General features: G+C 46.9%; 1 long non-coding RNA gene across 1 annotated transcript; it reads left to right on the top strand.

The window, feature by feature from the left end:
- The first annotated feature begins 14,550 nt into the window (after positions 1-14,550).
- Positions 14,551-20,974, top strand: LOC142765086 (uncharacterized). The gene is made up of 3 exons (XR_012884054.1): positions 14,551-14,667; positions 16,200-16,314; positions 20,853-20,974. It is a non-coding gene; the product is annotated as an uncharacterized LOC142765086 (long non-coding RNA).
- The last annotated feature ends 250 nt before the right edge of the window (positions 20,975-21,224 follow it).

The following is a 21,224-nucleotide window of genomic DNA, read 5'->3' as shown; positions in this document are numbered from 1 at the left end:
ATGAGTACGGTACATACACTGTATACGTCATGTACTCGAGCAAGACTAATTTAAATGATTTGGTACCCACTCGCCCTGCGCTAGTCCTGTTTGGTCTCTCTCGTCATCGTGTTGATGTGCTGTTTTCCAGTAAGCTACGAAATCTCCAAAGGGAGAGCAAAACTCACCTGCGAAACAACACCTGTTGATTTTGAGGGAAGGTTTGATGCGCTATCACCATCCGTACTACGTCTGTAAAATTGAATCCCTCTTCCGTGTCTGAGCTTAAAGCCATCATCCAGAGATTCCCTGTCCAATTTGTAGGAGTCCGTCGAAATTCGCTGTTTTCGTGGAGCATCCGTGAGCGATTTCGATGCCACAATCGAAACTGCAAGCGTTTCACCTCCCCCACTTTGAAGGAACCTTAAGATCTGCCCGCTATATGAAAAAAAATAATAATAATAATCAGCGAAACTAATGTGCTTCCTCTTTTAACCTTTAGTGGGAGTTTATTGGGAATTTATTTATCATAGTATCCACTGCGCCCAAGGGCATTACAGTGTGGGGAAAGAATACAAAATTTCAGCACTGAATACAGATACTCACACCTATATATCACAATAATAACGTAATTCATATGTGCAGAACCGCTGAGAGAGTGCTGAAATTTGAACTTTAAGTTATCGCTAGCCTACTAACGATAAGTTCACGTGTGGTCACTAAGGGTTAATGGGCCAAAAACACGATACGAGTATTAGGCGAACCACAGTAGGTATCAACATCACGATCAGCCTGACTACGCTCACTGCATGACAAAATCTTTTCCCGTTTTCTGCCAATCAACACTGTGTGTGCTATCAGAAGCCATGCTATACCGGCAAACTTCTTAATGACAACTGCCCGTCCAATTTCCTGTCTCCCAACACTCGTTCGCCTTCTCTTGAAATCCAGTCAGTTACCCTTATGGTGCATTCAGACGACGGACCGAATCCGGATGTGGCGGGACGGACGGCGCGTCACGTGACCTCACAGCAGCGATTCCCTTCGTCCGCGACTCGTCCGCGCTGCTCGCGGACGGACGACCCCAATCTGTTTCTCACATCGGGATTCTGGCGGGAGAAAGCTGATACTTCAGCGGATTAGCTTGGGGTTTCTGGCAACCAGTACACTTTTTGTCTGCTCGCGGCATGTCCTCCATGGCTCGCGGACAGCTGCATCACTGGTCGGCATCATCTACGCTTGAGCATGGTTTACTTAGTTTCCGGAGACTTTGTTCTCAGCTAATTAAATACGCAGAAATCACTTTTGGTGGCTTGGGAAATGTCACCGCCGTCGTTTGACACACGAGATTCTTAGCCGTCATGGTGGCGAAACATTCTAACTTCTGCAACCGGCGACGTGCCGCTTCTAAAAAAAGGATGGGAGACGCGTTCAGAAGTTCTACAAGCGGGAAACAATGTAGTTGAAAGAACATTCTGCCAGCAGCTCCCTTTTCTCCTGAAAGAACATCACTCCTCGTTCATTTGTCACAACACGACAGACATCGCAGCCAAGCGTCGCTTTTTGCGGGCATCCATGTTGAATACTCTCAAACCGGTCTGCTTCCAGCGGGCACACGTGAGCGTCAAATATACTGTCGATGGTAATCAGGCTGTTTTCTCCACGACATGCTATATAAAGTTTTATAAACTTTTACTGCTTTGTAAATTTTTACACAATTATTACTAAGCGATAATTTTTTTTTTCAAGTTGATGACATGTAAGAGACAATTTTGCAATTCTGATGTTGACTGTCTTCAAGGAATAGCGACAGCACTTTCACTTCTGACAAGGCCAGCAAGTTCAGTGGGTATGCAACAACTATGTGAAAAATGAGCCCATGCAAGGAACGCCACGTTATTGTATAGCTTTAGTGTTATGATAACTAGTATAGATATATCTGGCAATCGATCATTAGTTACTACACTCGTGTTCTCAATAAATGTTGAGATGTAGTGGGCACCACTTCCGCTTGTGTTCTTTCTTTTCCTCTAGTTATTTAGAACTTTTCAAAAAATTACATGTATTCTTTATTGTCTTATTTCTTGTCCACGCATGTTGATGTTGTGCATTCACAGAGTGCAGGGGACGTACTTTTGAACTCGTCTATTTCATAAGGCCGTCGTTTTTTTTTTTACAAGCTATTGGCCGGGAGGGCCTCCACTATGAGAGGCCAGCGCTGCGGTCGTTTTGACGTCACAGATAGGATAGTAGCTGTAGAATACGGCACCTTTGCTTTCACGACACCACTTGCATCGTCCCCATGGTTGCACCGGTTCTTAGTCGCGATTTCACGATTGAAATTAGACGACATATTGAGCGCTAAGAGACAGGGACAGGAGAGAGTGGACACCACAATGCGCTCTCTCCTGTCCCTGTCTCTTAGCGCTCAATATGTCGTCAAGCTCCCTTTACCAACACGCCCAAAAAATGGCACTGCTGAAATTAGACACAAGAGTGCCACCAGGGGCACCGATTCGTACTCAGTTGCTTGCCCGTATTATAAGGTCTTACCACTTCTTTAAGCACTGAGCTTCAAAACAAAGGGAAGTACACACAGTGTCCACAGCAGAAGCGCAAGAAATGGGTTGTTCTAGCAGACAAAGTAAACGCGGCCTCCTACGAGTGACGTCATTACGTAAGTGGCTCCACGGTATGTCCTCTAGACCAATACGACTCATATGCGGTTTGCGGCAAAAACATTCTAAAAGGACGAAATATATTGCACTTTCCCCATCGTAGACGTACAATGCTCACAAAAACAATAAAGAGCAAATGAGCCCGCTCAAGACATGACGAGAAATTCCATACACAGGGACGCCAGGTGCGGGCGAATGCGCATGCGTCTGGCGTGTACGTGGAAGTGCAGTGTGAATTTTTGTGAAAGGGAACAAGCGAGCGCGCGGTCGCTCCGGCGGCTGCTGGCAGCGCGTTCCAGCGGGACCGATAGAATGCCACAGTCTTTTCTCGCGTCATCTCGCGGCGAGCAAAACAACCATTCATTGCTGACAAGGAAGCAGCAGCAAGATTCCACCCTTCAAGGCAGCCCCGCCGCGGTGGTCTAGTGGCTAAGGTACTCGGCTGCTGACCCGCAGGCCATGGGATCGAATCCCGGTTGCGGCGGCTGCATTCGTCCTCCCTATGTAATGCCCTCCCGTGTCCTTAGGGTATGTAAATAAATAAATAAATAAAATAAATAAATAAAATTTCGATGCAGGCGGAAATGTTGTAGGCCCGTGTGCTCAGATTTTGGGTGCACGTCAAAGAACCCCAGGTGGTCGAAGTTTCCGAAGCCCTCCACTACGGCGTCTCTCATAATCATATGGTGGTTTTGGGACGCTAAACCCCACATGTAAAATCAATCACCCTTCAAGGCAATTACCGGCCCGTGCGTAATCATCTTTATATGGACGGGGGCTGCAATCTAGCCATCGGTACTTTATCAGCATTATGACTTGTTTTGCTCACCGCGAGATGACGCGAGCAGAGACTGTGTTTGCTGTGGCTTCCGCTTGAACGCGCTGCCAGCAGTCGCCGGAGCGCGAAGGCCACGCACTCCCGTGTTCCCTTTCATAACAATTGACACTGCACACGCAAAGCGCTCCGCGATCGCGTCAACATAACTTTATGAACCCGGATGTGGATCCTCTAGCGATCACACCTTGGCTTCACCGACTGCCGCCACCACGGGCTGATGCGAACCTTGCGCTGTACAAGACATCCCTCCCTGTCGCTCTACGTGGTTTTTTTTTCATTCATTCGTTCATTCATTCATGCATTGATGTGTGGGCGTATGTGCGTCAAAAAATTGGAGGACGTGTCATTAAATCACTCATCGTTCCTGAGTGTTTTGCCGCAAACTATTACAAAACAACATAATTTAGAGAAAAATTACAGCCATCTGAAAAAGGCCAGTTCTGAAAGAATCACCCTGCACATGAAGCAAATGTACACCTAATGCACATGTACACCTATTACAGCAAACAAATCAGTCTTGGTAATGACAGTTTCTCTAGCCATTTAAAAAGATGCATTATTTCGAAGTTCCTCGGCGATATTTGTTTTGGACGTGATAAATAATCAGTCGTTTGTTTCCTTTCCCAGATATGTAGGTATAATTCCCAGTGTCCTCAAGGTTGCCTATGCCCAGGGATTTTCTATCGTTTATTCGTCAGCTCCAAATGCTATTTTAACGACAAGTACTAGAGAAATAAAGTATCTTCCACCCTCTCGTCGATGCATGCATGTGCCGCAACTGCTCATTCCTAACACCACGAATGGCAGCGCTTCAAAAGTTTGCTGGACCGAACAACGACGAAGAGTATACTTGGACAACTGATGCAGATGGCTGTGAGTACAATTTTCAACGCCGTCACACTTCCTGGAAAGTTGTATTTCTTGTGAAACGCACAACAGGATAGGTTAAACGACATTTCAGCTGTTCCTCAAAGGCGACTGCGCCTGCAAACGCAGACGCAAGAAAAAGTAGACACCATATCGATAACAGTGCCAAATGGATGAGTCGAGCATCGCTCAACTCGCATAAAGAGAACCAATCTTTGGGCGAGTAGGTGGTCCATTATACTAACAGCGAAACAAAGGATAGGAAGAAACGCAGACGAGCGCTGATTTTCCGCTTAAAGAAGTGACATGCCTTAACAGTTATTTATCACGTAGACACCCCCCCCCCCCCAAGTGCAGGTGGATGTGTTCGTCTATTGCCTGCGCATGCGGCGAATAAGCTTTCGTGCGTGATTTCTTTTGCCGTGTTCTGCGGCTGTGCAGTGCATTGTTACTCGGCATTTGTAGAGTCTTCACTTGCGTACTTGCGCTCCCCGACGTTTAAAATGAACACTTAGCAACTGGCTCAGCTGTATAGTAGCAAACCAGCCGCCTATAGGCTGGTTAACCTCCATGCCATTCTTTTCCTCCTATTTACCTTCCTTCCTTATTCTACAATTTCAGCTGTTTTCAAGGAGGCTTTTCTATTGCAGTGGTCATACTTCCGTCTCCCGAATGTCGCACGTATGTATCCACTACTTCCCAACACGTCCCCTTGTCTACATGTGCGGCTACTCGCGAAAACAGCGTGGTCAGTAGGTGTTGCAAATTCCGCATATCATTGCTGTTCATGATTACAACGTTTGGTTATCGATTCCGACAAACACCAAAGGTGGTCGGCTGCCATACCTCATGCAACAGGAATTTTTTTTCGTCATTGCCGCTGGCAGACACAACCACTGCAAAATCCGCACCATTAATTTTTTTTTACCTAAGTAAAGCGCACGTCGACTGTTACGGTCCAACCAAATGCACGCAATTTTCTAGTGACAGCGACAAACGACAGGATTTGCCGTCGCGGAGGCACATTCGTCGCCATCGCTTGACACGTCGCGCATTTCTGCAATCAGAAAAAAACTAGAAAAGATCGCTTGTCGTTCGGAAGCCAGCGTGACCATTTCCAGCAACATGGCTGCGCTCCTGATCCTCTCTTCGGTTGCAATTCGCTCTCAATGCTTGTAATCTACGCGTACTTGAAGCAGTTCGACGTATTGACCGTTTTTTCTTCGCTGCAAAAGTTTTGGTCCGTCTGTCTTTACAATTGTCTGTTTGTCCACCCTTAAAGGTGCCGGGTACTCTGAACGGCACCAGTCGACACGCCAAACGGCCGACCCCGCCCACAATACCCACCAATGTTGCTCAAGATTCAGCGTTCATACCTGTGCGATTTTCAATTCAAAAGCAATTATTGCGCATATCTGAGGCACAATAACAACACGTATATATTCTCCATGTGTGCCTTTTACTAGAAAAGGCATAGAAAAGTAAATATAAGGACCGTACCATTTATCAAGCTGCGCTGACCAGGCAACGCTTGCACTAAAAGGCAAGTGTTTCTACAGCTTTGCCAAGACGACACGGTGGTGGCACCTACCCGTCGGCTTGCGTTCTACACTTGATCACCTCCGAGACTGGCGCGCAGGGCGCGCTCGCTTCGTTTTCCAAGATAACGGCAAGATAGCGCTCATGTGTGACACGACTTGATGTGCTCGTTCGCCTCCCCTGCACGCTGGAGGCACTCTAACGCAGCGCCTTCGGAATATCGTTCACCAATGTTTTCGCGCAGAACATCAAATAAATGTTTTGTTCACTCTCTCCACACGCAAGACTATCGTCTTTCGACGAAAATCGCAGATACGGCGCCATTTTTTTTTACATTCGCATCTCAAGCAGAGAGTGAGAGAGTGGCCGCATTTTGTTGTAAGTCTTATTATCGAAGGTTCGTTTTGATGTTTCGATGGCAGCTTGTCATAAATTGGTCTCTACCAGCAATTTAAAATCATCATGCGAAGTTCGTCATAGCCGTCGTGGCTTCTGCAGGGCACCCTGTCACGGTTAAACTAAAGATTGCGAAAAAAAAAGAAGGTCAATTAACGCTTTTGTGGCTTTTTTTTTTGCCACACAACACAGTAATAAATGTAGCATGTTGTCGTCGACCTATACTTCAGACTTTCTTTCGCAATTTATGGGTATGCACGTGATAGTTGTAAATCTAGCAACGATGACACTTCGTCGCCGATGTGTGGCTGCAGCCGCCGCGACGTGGCGCAGCCAGTTTGTCGCCGTTGCTACAAAATCGCGTGAATTTCGTTAGGTTTTTACTCTGGCGTCATACCAGCCCTTTTTCTATTCCGCAATAGCCCCTTGGCACCGTGAGCTTTTCTTTTGAGCACTACGCCAGCAGCTGAACGTTGCTTCATTATTGCCATCCACAACCTCCCACGGCAAATCGAAACCCTGCCTTTACAACGGGCATGGACCGCTATGCCTCCTCGTTGCGTCTTCTTGCGTCTTCCCCACCACATTCTCGCTAATCTCTCGGCGAGAAAAGTGGAATCATTTCGGATCTTTTTATAGTAACCCCTCCCAAGAAAGCTCACAACAATCATTGCTATCGTGGCACAGCATGCTTGAATAAACGACTCTACTGAGCGGTTCAACAACACGCAATATTGGAACGTCTACGTGGATCTATATTTCGGTGTAACCAGATTTGGTTTCCTCAGATGAAACAGCTTTGTATATATGTGGGGTTTAACGTCCCGAAGCCACCTTATGATGATGAGATACGCCGTAGTGAATGGATCCGCAAATTTTGACCACCTGTGTTTTGTTAACGTGCACCCAAATATGAGCACATGGGCCCACAGCATATTCCCCTCCACCGAAAATGCAGCCGTCGCAGCCGGGATTTGATCGCGCGACCTGCGGGTCAGCAGCCGAATACCTTACCACTACCGCGGCATGGCTGAAACAGCTTTTTCGTCAGCCTAGCTATCGGTATGTGGTGGTGGTGGTGGTGGTGTTGTAGCAGGCGGGGTTAGCCTGGCCTGCATGGCCGGCAATGGTTCCGCCTGAGCATCTCCTGAATTTGGAAAATGTCACCACGTGTCAGACAGCCCAGTGTCTCGCAGGAAGACTAACAAAATTCGTTGCACGTTCCTCCTAGTTGTCGCGGGTCCTTCAGGAAAGATGATGTCATCAACTGTCCGGTGTCTATGACAGCCTTTTCGCAAGGTGCGGATCATTGCTGCTCTTTGCACATCAAATTGTGGGCAAAGCCAAATGAAATGTTCAATATCCCCAATGTCACCACAGAAGGCACAGAACGGGGAAGCGTATCTCCCAGTCTTGAATGACCAGGCCGGGGTGTATGCGGAGCCGGTTCTAATGCGGTACAACAGCGTCGCTTCTTCACGAGAAAGTCCATGAATTACACATGCTTGGTGTGGAAACTTGTAGATCGCCTTGAAATGATTGCGTGTCACATATTTGTTGTTCTGGTAAGTCTTGGGAATTCTTACCTTTGGAAACGATGTACGTGCTTCGCAAGCAAGGGCATCAGCCTTTTCATTGCCCTCAATGCCAACGTGGGATGGGATCCACTGGAACTTTATATTAAAACTCTTGCCAATTAGGTGTTTGATTAGTGCCAGAGATTGCCTGGTGAACTTTTCTTAAGGTAGGCCACGATGCAGTCTTGGTAGCGCCGATTTGGAGTCCGTCAGCACTACAACATCTCGTGCAGAAAAGGATCGCAGTTTCCGCAAAGCCGCCGTAATTGCAGCGCTTTCTACCGTTGTGGACGAAACCACGCGATCCAGGCGGCCAGACCATGACACGCCCAGGCAGGGTATGCAGAAAGCCGCTGCGCAGCTATCCGTCTGTGTGCACACTGATCCGTCGGTGTACACTTGTAGGTGGCCGCGGTACATGGCGCTCAAGTGGTCCAGCGCAAGAAATTTTGCTTCCGCGGCTGGAATGGTGCGCTTCGCTGGTAGCTTGGGTACGCTGAAGTTGCACGCTACATCCATAAAAGACCATGGTGGGTCCATAGGGCGCCGTTTAGGCAGTTTCAAGCCTAAATATCGAAATGTGTTTAGTGCCGCGTTGAAATGTGAGCCAGTTCTTGCTCTTAGCCGTCGGAGAAGCACCGTGCCTGCGAAGGACTCGCCCAGTCTTGACAGCTGCGTCAATAAGGCCTGAGACGCCAAAAGGTGGAGTGGAAGAGACTCGGCTTCATTGGTGACCTTCGTGTTTGAAGCCGCCTGAGGGACTCCCATCGCCAAGCGAAGACCCTTTCTGTGCACTGCCTCTAGGCGTTCGAACTGGCTTGGTGATGGTGATATCAGGGGCAGCTGATAAATGATGCGGCTTGTTATAAGCGCATCATTCAATTTAGGCATGGACATAGGATTCCTGCCCCAACGGACCCCTGCAATGCGACGAAGAGCGTTGATCCTTTGCACTGATGCAGTGACTATACCATCAACCGCACGTCGCCATAATAGCTTGTTGTCGATGGTAATGCCCAGGAAACGGACACTTGTTGCACAACGGATTGAGTGGCCTGGAATATTCAGCGACAGACGTGTTGACTTCCGTCGCGCTCCCGGGAAGAGCATGAAGGCCGATTTTTCCGCTGATAAAGATAGGCCAAGTGTCAACAAGTGACGCTTAATGATTGAAATAGCGCTCTGTGCTATCCGGGCCAAACGTTTGTGCTGGTACCCTGAGATCCAAATGCAAATGTCATCGGCGTAGATGGATATTTTAACTGATTTCAGAGCTATGTGCAGAGTGTCGGGAAGGCTGGCCATGGCAGCGTTAAAAAGCAAGGGAGATAGAACACTTCCTTGTGGGACGCCGAGGGAAACGCGTCTCTCTTCGCTCATTACATTTCCAAGCTTAACACGGACACAACGGTCTCTGAGAAATTCATGTATGAACCGAAGAGCATTTCCCGACACACCCATGGCTTGGAGTCCATTCACGATGCCTGCCTGAAGCACACAATCATATGCCTTGGCAACGTCCATGAAGACAGCGAGTGTCGAGAGTCCGCTGACACGGTGGTGCTCGATGTGGCTTAATAGGTCCAAAACACTGTCCTGGGCACTCAGTCGTGGGCGATATCCGGTCATACACGATGGCCATCGTCTTCCTTGTTCAAGGTACCAAGTTAATCTTGTACATATTAATCTTTCCATCAGCTTAGATACGCATGATGTAAGAGATACCGGTCGATATGACGCGAGGCTCGCAGGATCCTTTCCGGACTTTAAGACTGGCACCACCCAAGCTGTCTTCCAAACAATTGGAATCTCTCCCGTGCTCCAGACATGATTAAATATGTCCAAAAGGGCCCTTTTTCGCTCATACGGTAGATTTGTCAGCATTTGATTGCTGATCAAATCGGGACCCACGGCACAGCGTCTTCTCAATTTGCTAAGTGCCTTATCCAGCTCTCGGAAGGTGAATGGCGTATCCATCGTGTGAAAAAACTGGGGTGACAGAGGAATCGCCGCTCCTGCTGATCTACCAGATATGTACACGTCTGCGAAATCCTCTGCAAGGGTTTGCAAATCTATCTCTTGTTTCAAAGCGAGTGCTTCGAATGGCCTGTGTGTTCGGATCTTCCCAGAAAGACTATTTATTACTGCCCATATCTTTGTCAAGGGCGTAAACGTTGATAAACTCTCACAGAAAGCGGCCCATTGATTTCGTCTTAATTTTTTTCTATGGCGACGAATCGCAGCGCTTATCCTGTTATATTCGGTTTTCGCAGACGGATTTCCTTTTGTTCTCATTAATTTCCGCTCCGCCCATCTACGTGCTGCGCAGAGGTTCTTCAATTTCAAGTCAGGAGCAGAAAAATGGTCGGGCAGTTTCAGCAATGAAGTTGCTGATCGCTTGCTTTGCAACATATCTGCGAAGAGCTCACCAGTGGATTCGTCCAACACTTCTCTGTAGGTGTCCCAGCGTGTTACATTGCAGAATTGTCGACCAGCAGTTCGAAATCCCAGGATATTGGTGAAGATGGGGAAATGGTCGCTGCCCATCTTGTCCGGAGCCGTGGTCGATGATACCAGAAGGTCCGTGGAGTGAAGTACAAGGTCTATTGCACTCCATGAATCTGGTGGCCTAAAAAATGTAGGTTTACCATCGTTCGCCACACATAAGTCGGCAGCATCCGCAGCTGCTAGAAGTTTCTTGCTTCGAAAATCTACACTCTTATCTCCCCAGAGTGGATGGTGCGCGTTAAAATCACCACAGATTATTCGAGGAGCGGGACATCGAGTGCAAAGGTCCTTTAGGAAAGTCTCCATAGAGACCTTTTTTCGTGGGCTTATGTACACCGATACCACACTCAGTTTTCGGTTTCCCAGGCACACTTGCACAGCAGCGACTTCCAGTGAGTTGGAACAGAGGTCTTGCACTAGTAAGGCGACGTGAGGGATTTCCCGCCTTATGTATATCATTGCGCTTCCATTTGCAAACGACGTTATGCTCGGGTTGCCGTGTCGGGTGTACCCTGGGAGCGTCCTTGCATTCGGTAGACCGGCTTCGGAGAGGGCTAGAATCGGTATTGGAATGTCGCGCAGGAAAAGATTGAGTTCGCACAGGCGTTTTAGAAGACCTGCGCAGTTCCATTGTATTATTAAGGGCACTTTTGAAGGACGAAATAGACCAGGTGGGCGAGACATTGCCATTATTCTACTGTGTGTTTGTGGAAGCAGAGCAAAGTAACACTGACTCTAGAGCCAGGACTGCTTCCAACATATCCTTCGTTGAACTCGCAGGCATCTTCGCGACGTGTGAACGTAGCGCGGTGAACAGAGCGCGAATAACGTGCTCGAGGTTTTCTTGCTGTTGGTTTCCGGATGGTACTTGACGTGGGCTCAGTGCATCAGCGTAGGTGCGCTTGGCGGACTCTTTCGTGATACATTTCTCACCAGCGTTGAGCACTTGCGTTGACTCAGTACCAGCTCTTATCGGGTTTAGGCGCGAAAAATTTCCTGCGTACGCGTTATCCGAACCGCCATGCTATGGCGCGCCGGACGTATTCTTTGTGAGCGCTGGTTCGTTCAGTCTTCGGGCCGAGGACAAACGTCTTATTTCTTCGCTGCGCCGCTGTTCGTGCTGGACATCGGCCGTAGCTAGCTGGGTGGTCACCGCCACAGTTTGCACACACAAGTTTTTCTTTACTTGTACACGTCTTAAAGTCATGAGGCCCCCCACAGCGCTTACACCTTTGTTCCCCACGACAGTGCTTAGCAACATGTCCAAAACGCTGACATTTAAAACAGCGTGGTGGCGTCTCCACGTAGTCTGCCAACTCGTGTCTGGTGAAGCCAAGGTTGATCTTCTCTGGACGTTCCGAATTGGGAGCAAATGTGAGAACTACAGAGTCAGTGCGCCTTGATTCCCATTCGTTGGATGAGGTTTGGACTCGTCGTATGATTCTTCTTGCGTGGTATACTCCCTGAGGTCTCAGGTAGGTTAACAGCTCTTCGTCCGAGTACCATCTTGGGACCCCTTTTATAATGCATGTATTTTTCATGTAGCTGTGTGGTACACGTGCAGATATGACAAGGCCGCAGATAGTATTGGTCTCTAGAAGCATATTAGCTTAGTGTTCTGTCTCTATATCCAAGAGCAGGGCTCCCTGTGCTGTGAAACGGCTCTTAACTGGGGCTCCACCGAGAATCGTTTCAATTTCCGAGTATAGGTGAATAGGATTCACTTGCCTCAAGTCAGCTCCTTCGGATGTTGGAGCAATTAACACAGGAATGCCCACCGTCCTGTCTTTGCGATGTCGCACAAGGCGGAAACCACCCTCGTCCATGTCTTGATCTGTGCGGTTCGCCCCGTTGTGGTCCCCGACGACAGTTGATTCGTCCTCTGATTCAACGCTGTGTTGTCGCTTGCAGTCAGGTATGCTTGCGCCAACCAGCTGGTGCTTCTGACCTGGTGTCACACCTTGGGAGGTCATGGCGGCGCTATCCTTGATGCTTGTTTCGTTTCTTCTAGCACATTTCGACGCGGCGGGCTGCGCAGCACCCGTCGGTCGCCGATACGGCAGGTACCTTTTCGAGTCGTCCGACGTCTTGAGCAGTGCTGAGCCGTAGTATAAACAAAAATAAACGATAAATGCAGACACAGCTACTTAGCCAAGCAGCAAGAGCTTCGTCGTCTTCTTCCTAGCTATCGGTAGACGCAAGCCGCCTCATTCTGTATCAGTACTCACCCGAATGTTAGTTAGTCCTGATCTTACTGCATACTCGACGTGGCGAAAAGTGTAGTTGACGCTAGAACGTTTCGATATTCGAATGTTTCGATATTCGATAGAACGTTTCGATATTTCGAGGTCGCCTATAGGGGGGTCTACTTCGGATATTTGACTTGTTATGCGATGACTGACCAGCCGTTCTCTTGTTTTCGTTAGCAGGTAGCACAACTTGGTGTATCGAAAGGTGTAGATGTACAAACTTTATCGCTTATTTCTGAATTCTAAGTGCCCTTTTAGTGACAGGCGGCTTTATTGAGCGCTAAATTGAGGCTCGTCCTCTCTAGTTTGCATGTCTCTTTCGATGAACATGTGGACCAGTTGTTAAAAATTCTGTTGAACTTGATCAGAAGTTCTTGAATGCTCTAGTTAACTGCTGTCACTATTCTCAACGGTGCTAACTAGTATGGAGTGCTCGTAATTAATCTTTCGGTGCACAGTGAAGACGCGGACGATGAAGACAATGAAATTTGTTGAGAGCATAAAGGCACTCTCACAATTGATTCTTCGCTGGTCTGAAAAAGACACAACTAAAGAGACCTTCATACATTCACAGTAGTCCAAATTTAAAAAAAAAACGTTTGTGGTAAAATACCCAGAAAAAAAAGAATACCCAAAACCACCATTTGATTATGAGAGACGCCGTAGTGCAGGGCTGCGGAAATTTCGACCACCTGGGGTTCTTTAACTTGCACCCAAATCTGAGCACACGGGCCTACAATTTTTCCGCCTCCATCGGAAATGCAGTCACTGCAGCCGGGATTCGAACACGCGACCTGCGGGTCAGCAGCCGAGTACCTTAGCCACTAGACCACCGTGGCGGGACCCGCTAGAAAATTTTAAGTTACCTTTATTATTTCCCCGAGTCAGTAGTGACCAGAAACGCGTATTGCTTTCTGCGCAGCCTAATCATGGCTTGACTGTGCTAGTTAAGCCAGAATTAGGATGCGCGATAAGGATCATGTGCAAATTTTACATAAGCACATATCTATGGATTTCTTTTAGGATATGAAGTAACTGATTAATGTAGTTGTTTAATATTTTAACTAATTTGCCCAGAGTTAGTGCACAGTAGAGGAAAGAGGTATATTACAGACCCAATTTTAAAAACTTCATACAATAGAAGAAAACTTCAACAATGGATAAATTTCCAAAAATCTTGAGCTATACCACTATGATCTAACAGCAGTAAACATGACGGCCACGACAGTAACTGCGACATCAGAGGTCGATAATCGAAAAGTAATAGCAACGAACAAACGCACAGATGACAATTCTAGCGTGCCTAATTACTTGCCCATAAATCATGCGCAGAAACATAGCACGAGGTACAGCGCATTGCAGGAATATTGCTCACACTTTGTGGGAAAGCTGATCTCTTTAGTACATCATACTTGCACACTGTGATTGTCGTGATCACAACATGTTAAGCTTGAAAAGATGGTTCGGGTTATTTAAACGTTTTTCGAACGTTTTTTTGTACAATTTTCACAGAATACCGAACAATGAACGCTTGCGAAGTACCATGGTCCGCATTAAACCTAAGCCACACCTTATGTATATCTGAAATGCGAATAAAGCCCGTTATAAACGAAGGCGCATAAAACGCACAATGACTCTTTTGCTTAACAATATATCAGCTCTACTAACTACAGTTCTCTATGACCGAGTACTCTAGTCTTCTTCAAAATGAACAAAAGAAAGACTACGTGAATAAGCCATTAAACCAACAGCTGCCTCCAAATCTGTGCATGCACAGTTTGTGAAACGAAGAAACTTCAATAAAAACGGCTGCATGCATTTGAAGATTACTCGTATTTCGTACCAGAAAAGATGCAACTGAAAACAAAAGGAAAGTAAGACTACAAATCCGTTGTGGCTGATTTCACATCCCCCGCGCAGATCGCTAGAGGCGACCTTACATCATTCTTGTCGGAGCACAAGGGATCTCGAAAAAACATGGCTTCGGCCCCATTAATGGTATTACTCGCAACACCATTCTTTGCTTTGTTGCTCAGGTGAGTAAATGCGCATTAACAGGACTCCGACTATGGATCGGGAACGTAGCCGATGGGTGGCACACGGGCTCCATGCTCCCACCCCTCCGCTTTTTTTTCGCCATTGCGAAAAAAGATTTGGGCTTTAAAGTCCCAAAGCCATCGTATGTAGGATTTAACGTCCCACAACCACCGTATTATTATGAGACGCCACGGTGGAGGGCTCCGGAAATTTCCACAACCTAAGGTTCTTTAACCTGCACCCAAATTTGAGCACACGGACCTAGAGCATTGTCGCCTGTAGTGAAAATGCAGCTGCCGCTGCCGGGATTCGATCCCACGACCTGCGGTATAGCAGGCGAGTATTTAAGCCACTATACAACCGCGGCGGGGCCATTGCATAGAGAGTGGGATATGGTCATCTCAAAGGGGTGCGTCCTCACCTGGATCAAGGGTACCGAATCTAAATTTCTACAAACACAGGTCTGCTCAGACACCTTCACCACTCTGCGCATTCTGTGGTGAACCATAGAAACAATAGATCATTTCATTTTGACCTGCTGGTGATTTACTACTGTACGGAAAATCTTTGTGGCGTTCCCTTTGTTTTCCTCGTCCTTTTGTTTGCGCTACATTTACGCCGTAAAGAAAAACCGTTTTAGAAATTACCTTTACGTGGTATTGGTATGGATTTATCTGCGCCAGTCATTTTGTCTTTTGAAGCCTCGATTTCTGGGTTCTCTAGAGCGAGAGTAGGCGCACCTGTCAGGGGCTATATAATTGAAGTAGTCGCTTACCTAATTATTTACATTATTATCCTAACGTGTCTACTCATTGTACACGCATAAAAATCAGAGTATTGCTCTAATTTAAAAAGGCTTTATTTTTTAAATAACTATATGCCTCAAATGAAATACGACTGTCTAGGTCATCTGTAATCTTTTTTATTATATAAGCTCCGTTGTTCTCAAACTACGTACTATATTGTAAAAACCCCTCGATTTTCGGTCAATCCCCCAAAGTGGGTACGCGCCACGGGCAATAGGTAAACAAGGACAAGTTTTACGTCTAAGAACCGCGACATGATTACGAGAAACCCTGTAGTGTATTCCAGAAAGTTCACCCATTCGATGTTCTTTAAGTGCACTGAAATCACACAGTGCACGGATTTCTACCAGTTCGCCTCCATCTAAATGTGACAGCTAAGGCCAGGATGTAACTCGCACCTCAGGGTCAGCAGTGGAGCACCCTAGCCACTAAATCACCGAGGCGGACAATAGGAAGTCAAATTACCCCATACCTAACTGTCGCGCACCTACATCGCAGAAAGGTGATAGAACAAGATCTTTTTCGGTGGGCCCATCTACATACCATCACCGCCATCGCCATCGCCGTTAGTCTTTCGGGAACGATTTGTAGCCTAATTGACGTTTAGAAGAAGCTCCGTGCGTCAAAAAAAATTACAAGAGTTTTAAACAACCGTTATTTTTCATTGCGGTACTCGACTTCGGTTGTACGAATTCACAAGAGTTTCCGCATTTGTGACGCATTAGCGCAGAACGGGCCCTAGAGTCCCCTGAAGTGAAGTACCTGGACCAGCAGCATCTTGGCAAAAGCGGGAGTATGGAATCGGAGCCCCTTGACGTAAGAAAATTCTGCGAAAGCCATGTGAGTATGTTATAATGCTTTCATAGCCTTCTGTTGCACGCTCATCTTATGCAGTAATTTTGTCTAAGAAGCATCGCAGTGGTTCCGTGTTCCAGGGACAACGACGTTTTTCGCGAACACGGTCTAATGTTCGCATACATTCTAGGGGCGAAGAACTGTCCACACTGTGCCTCCGTAAACAAACCACCGCGCGGCGTGTATATGGCAGACGTAGCACAAGTCCGTGTAAACAAACCGAAACACCTGCAAACAACGAGAAGGTTATCGAAAGGCTGTCAACCAGAACAATCAAAAACAAAGGCCACGACACAGTAAAAGGATCAGCATTTAACCATCTATCAATCACAGCACATGACACAACAAAGGGTCAACAAGAACAAATTAAGAGTGTTACCCAAAACGAAACAGAAGGCCACGATTCATGATACAATGAATAGACGGTGGAGGGGGAGAGATGGAATGAGTGAAAAGGGGGTCCTGGCACCCGGGCGATTCTGATTTCGGCTAGCTGCAGGATAGATGCTTTTGCGGGGAAACACAGCGCGAAAAGACCAGGGCGAAAAAAAAAAAACACAGTACACTGGATGAGTACGGTACATACACTGTATACGTCATGTACTCGAGCAAGACTAATTTAAATGATTTGGTACCCACTCGCCCTGCGCTAGTCCTGTTTGGTCTCTCTCGTCATCGTGTTGATGTGCTGTTTTCCACTAAGCAACGAAATCTCCCAAGGGAGAGCGAAACTCGCCAGCGAAACAACATCTGCTGATGTCGCGGGGCGATTTGAAGCGCTATCTTCATTCGTACTAAGTCTGAAAAAATTGAATAAGTCCTCCATGTCTGCCATCATCCAGAGATTCCCTCTCGAATTCGCAGGAGTCCGTCGAAATTCGCTGTTTTAGTGAAGCATCCGTGAGTGATTTCGATGCCACAATTGAAACCGCGAACGCTTACCTCCTCGGCTTCAAATGGAACTTAAGATTTCCCCGCTATGAAAAAAAAATCATCAGTGAAACTTGAGTGCTTCCCCTCTTACCCTTTGGTGGGAGTTTATCATAGTATCCACAAAACCCATCGGCATTACAGTGGGGGGGGGGGGGGGAATACAAAATTTCGACACTGAATACAGATCCTCACACTTCTATATCACAATAATAATGCGAATCATATAATCAGAACCGCTGAGAGAGTGCAGAAATTTGAACTTTAAGTCATTGTTAGCCTACTAACGATGAGATCACGTGTGGTCACGAAAGTGTTAATGGCCCAAAAAACTTGATATGGGTATGAGGCGAGACACAATCGGTATCAACATCATGACCACCCTGACTACTCTCATTGCACTGCAAAGGCCTTTCCCACTTTCTGCCAATCAACACTGTGTGTGCTTTCAGAAGCCATGCTATACCGGCAAACTTGTTAATCTCAACTGCCCGTCCAATTTCCTGTCTCCCAACACACGTTCGCCTTCTCTTGGAATCCAGTCAGTTACCCTTATGGTGCATTCAGACGACGGACCGAATCCAGATCTGGCGGGACGGACGGTGCGTCACGTGACCTCACATCAGCGATTCCCTTCGTCCGCGACTCGTGAGCGCGGCTCGCGGACGAATGACCCCAATCTGTTTCTCACATCGGGATTCTGGCGGGAGAAAGCTGATACTTCAGCGGATTAGCTTGGGGTTTCTGGCAACCAGTACACTTTTTGTCTGCTCGCGGCATGTCCTCCATGGCTCGCGGACAGCTGAATCACTGGTCGGCATCATCTACGCTTGAGCATGGTTTACTTAGTTTCCGGGGGCTTTGTTCTCAGGTGATTAAGTACGCAGAAATCACTTTTGGTGGCTTGAGAAATGTCACCGCCGTCGTTTGACACGCGCGATTCTTCACCGTCATGGTGGCGAAATTCTAACTTATGCAACCGGCGACGTACCGGTTCTAAAAGAGAATGGGAGACGCGTTCAGAAGACCTAGAAGCGGGAAACATTGTAGTTGAAAGAACATTCTTCCAGCAACTCCCTTTTCTCCTGAAAGAGCATCACTCCTCGTTCATTTGTCACAACGTGACAGACATCGCAGCCAAGCGTCGCTTCTTTCGGGCATCCATGTTGAATACTCTCAAACCGGTCTGCTTCCAGCGGCCACACGTGAGCGTCGCATATGCTGTCGAGGGTAATCAGGCTGTTTTCTCCACGACCTGCTATATAAAGTTTTATAAACTTTTACTGCTTTATAAATTTTTACACAATCAATTATTACTAAACGATAATTTTTTCAAGTTGATGACATGTAACAGACAATTTTGCCATTCCGAAGTTGACTGTCTTCAAGGAATAGTGACAACACTTTCACTTCTGACAAGGCCAGCAAGTTCAGTGGGTATGCAAAAACTATGCGGAAAATGGGCCCATGCAAGGAACATCACGTTATTGTATAGCTTTAGTGTTATGATAAGTAGTATAGATATATCTGGTTCTCGATCATTAGTTACTACACTCGTGTTCTCAATAAATGTTGATGTGTAGTGGGCACCACTTCCGCTTATGTTCTTTCTTTTCCCTTAGTTATTTAGAACTTTTCAAAAAATTACATTTATTGTTTGTTGTTTTATTTCATGTCCACGCATGTTGATGTAGTGCATTCACAAAGTGCAGGGGACGTATTTTTGAACTCGTCTATTTCATAAGGCCGTCGTTTTCTTACAAGCTATTGGCCGCGAGGGCCTCCACTGGAGAGGCCAGCGCTGCGATCGTTTTGACGTCACAGATAAGATAGTAGCTGTAGAATACGGCACCTTTGCTTTCACGACACCACTTGCATCGCCCCCATGGTTGCACCGGTTCTTAGTCGCGATTTCACGATTTAAATTAGACACGAGAGTGCTACAAGGGGCACCAATTTGTACTTTGCTTGCAAGTATTAGCAGGTCTTACCGCTTATTTAAGCAACGAGCTTCAAAACAAAGGGAAGCACGCACAGTGTCAACAGCAGAAACGCAGAAAATGCGTTGTTCTAGCAGACAAAGTAAACGCGGCCTCCTATGAGTGACGTCTCTACGTAGGTGGCGCCACGGTATGTCCTCTAGACCAATTAATAAGACTCATATGCGGTTTGCGGCAAAACATTCAAAAAGGACGAAATATATAATGCATTTTCCCCATCGTAGACGTACAATGGTCACAAAAACAATAAAAAGCAAGTAAGATCAATCAAGACATGACGAGAAATTCCATGCATAGGGATGCCAGGTGCGGGCGAATGCGCATGCGTCTGGCGTGTACGTGGAAGTGCAGTGTGAATTTTTATGAACGGGAACAAGCGAGCGCGCGCTCGCTCCGGCGGCTGCTGGCAGCGTGTTCGAGCGGGAGCGATAGACTGCCACAGTCTTTTCTCGCGTCATCTTGCGGTGAGCAAAACAACCATTCATTGCTGATAAGGAACCAGCAGCAAGATTTCACCCTTGAAGGCAGCCCCGCCGCGGAGGTCTAGTGGCTAAGGTACTCGGCTGCTGACCCGCAGGTCGCGGGATCGAATGCCGGTTTTGGCAGCTGCATTTGTCCTCCCTATGTAATGCCCTCCCTATGTAAGTCCTGGGTGTATTTAAATAAATAAATAAATAAATAAATAAAATACATAAAATTTCGATGTAGGCGGAATGGTTGTAGGCCCGTGGGCTCAGATTTGGGTGCACGTTAAAGAACCCCAGGTGGTCGAAGTTTCCGAAGCCCTCCACTACGGCGACGCTCATAATCATATGGTGGTTTTGGGACGTTAAACCCAACATATAAAATCAAGCACCCTTCAAGGCAATTACCGGCTCGTGCGTAATCATCTTTATATGGACGGGGGTTGCAATCTTGCCAACGGTTCCTTATCAGCAATAACGACTTGTTTTGCTCGCCGCGAGATGACGCGAGCAGAGACTGTGGTTGCTATGGCTTCCGCTTGAACGCGCTGCCAGCAGCCGCTGGAGCGCGAAGGCCACGCGCTCACGTGTTCCCTTTCATAACAATTGACACTGCACACGCAGAGCGCTCCGCGATCGCGTCAACATAACTTTATGAACCCGGATGTGGATCCTCTAGCGATCACACCTTGGCTTCACCAACTGCCGCCACCACGGGCTGATGCGAACATTGCGCTGGACAAGACATCCCTCTCTGTCGCTCTACGTGGTTTTTTTTATTCATTCGTTCATTCATTCATGCATTGATGTGTGGGCGTATGTGCGTCAAAAATTGGGAGGACGTGTCATTAAATCACTCATCGTTCCTGGGTGTTTTGCCGCAAACTACTACAAAACAACATAATTTATAGAAAAATTACAGCCAGATGAAAAAGGCCAGTTCTAAAAGAATCACCCTGCACATGAAGCAAATGTACACGTAATTCACATGTACACCTATTACAGCAAACAAATCAGTCTTGGTAATGACAGTTTCTCTAGCCATTTAAAAAGATGCATTATTTCGAAGTTCCTCGGCGATATTTGTTTTGGACGTGATAAATAATCAGTCGTTTGTTTCCTTTCCCAGATATGTAGGTATAATTCCCAGTGTCCTCAAGGTTGCCTATGCCCAGGGATTTTCTATCGTTTATTCGTCAGCTCCAAATGCTATTTTAACGACAAGTACTAGAGAAATAAAGTATCTTCCACCCTCTCGTCGATGCATGCATGTGCCGCAACTGCTCATTCCTAAAACCACGAATGGCAGCGCTTCAAGAGTTTGCTGGACCGAACAACGACGAAGAGTATACTTGGACAACTGAGGCAGTTGGCTGTGACTACAATTTTCAACGCCGTCACACTTCCTGGAAAGTTGTATTTCTTGTGAAACGCACAACAGGATAGGTTAAACGACATTTCAACTGTTCCTCAAAGGCGACTGTGCCTGCAAACGCGGATG

Source organism: Rhipicephalus microplus, chromosome 6, assembly GCF_043290135.1.
Source record: "Rhipicephalus microplus isolate Deutch F79 chromosome 6, USDA_Rmic, whole genome shotgun sequence".
Classification (NCBI taxonomy): Eukaryota; Metazoa; Arthropoda; class Arachnida; order Ixodida; family Ixodidae; genus Rhipicephalus; species Rhipicephalus microplus.
This window is presented reverse-complemented; position numbering and strand designations above follow the sequence as displayed.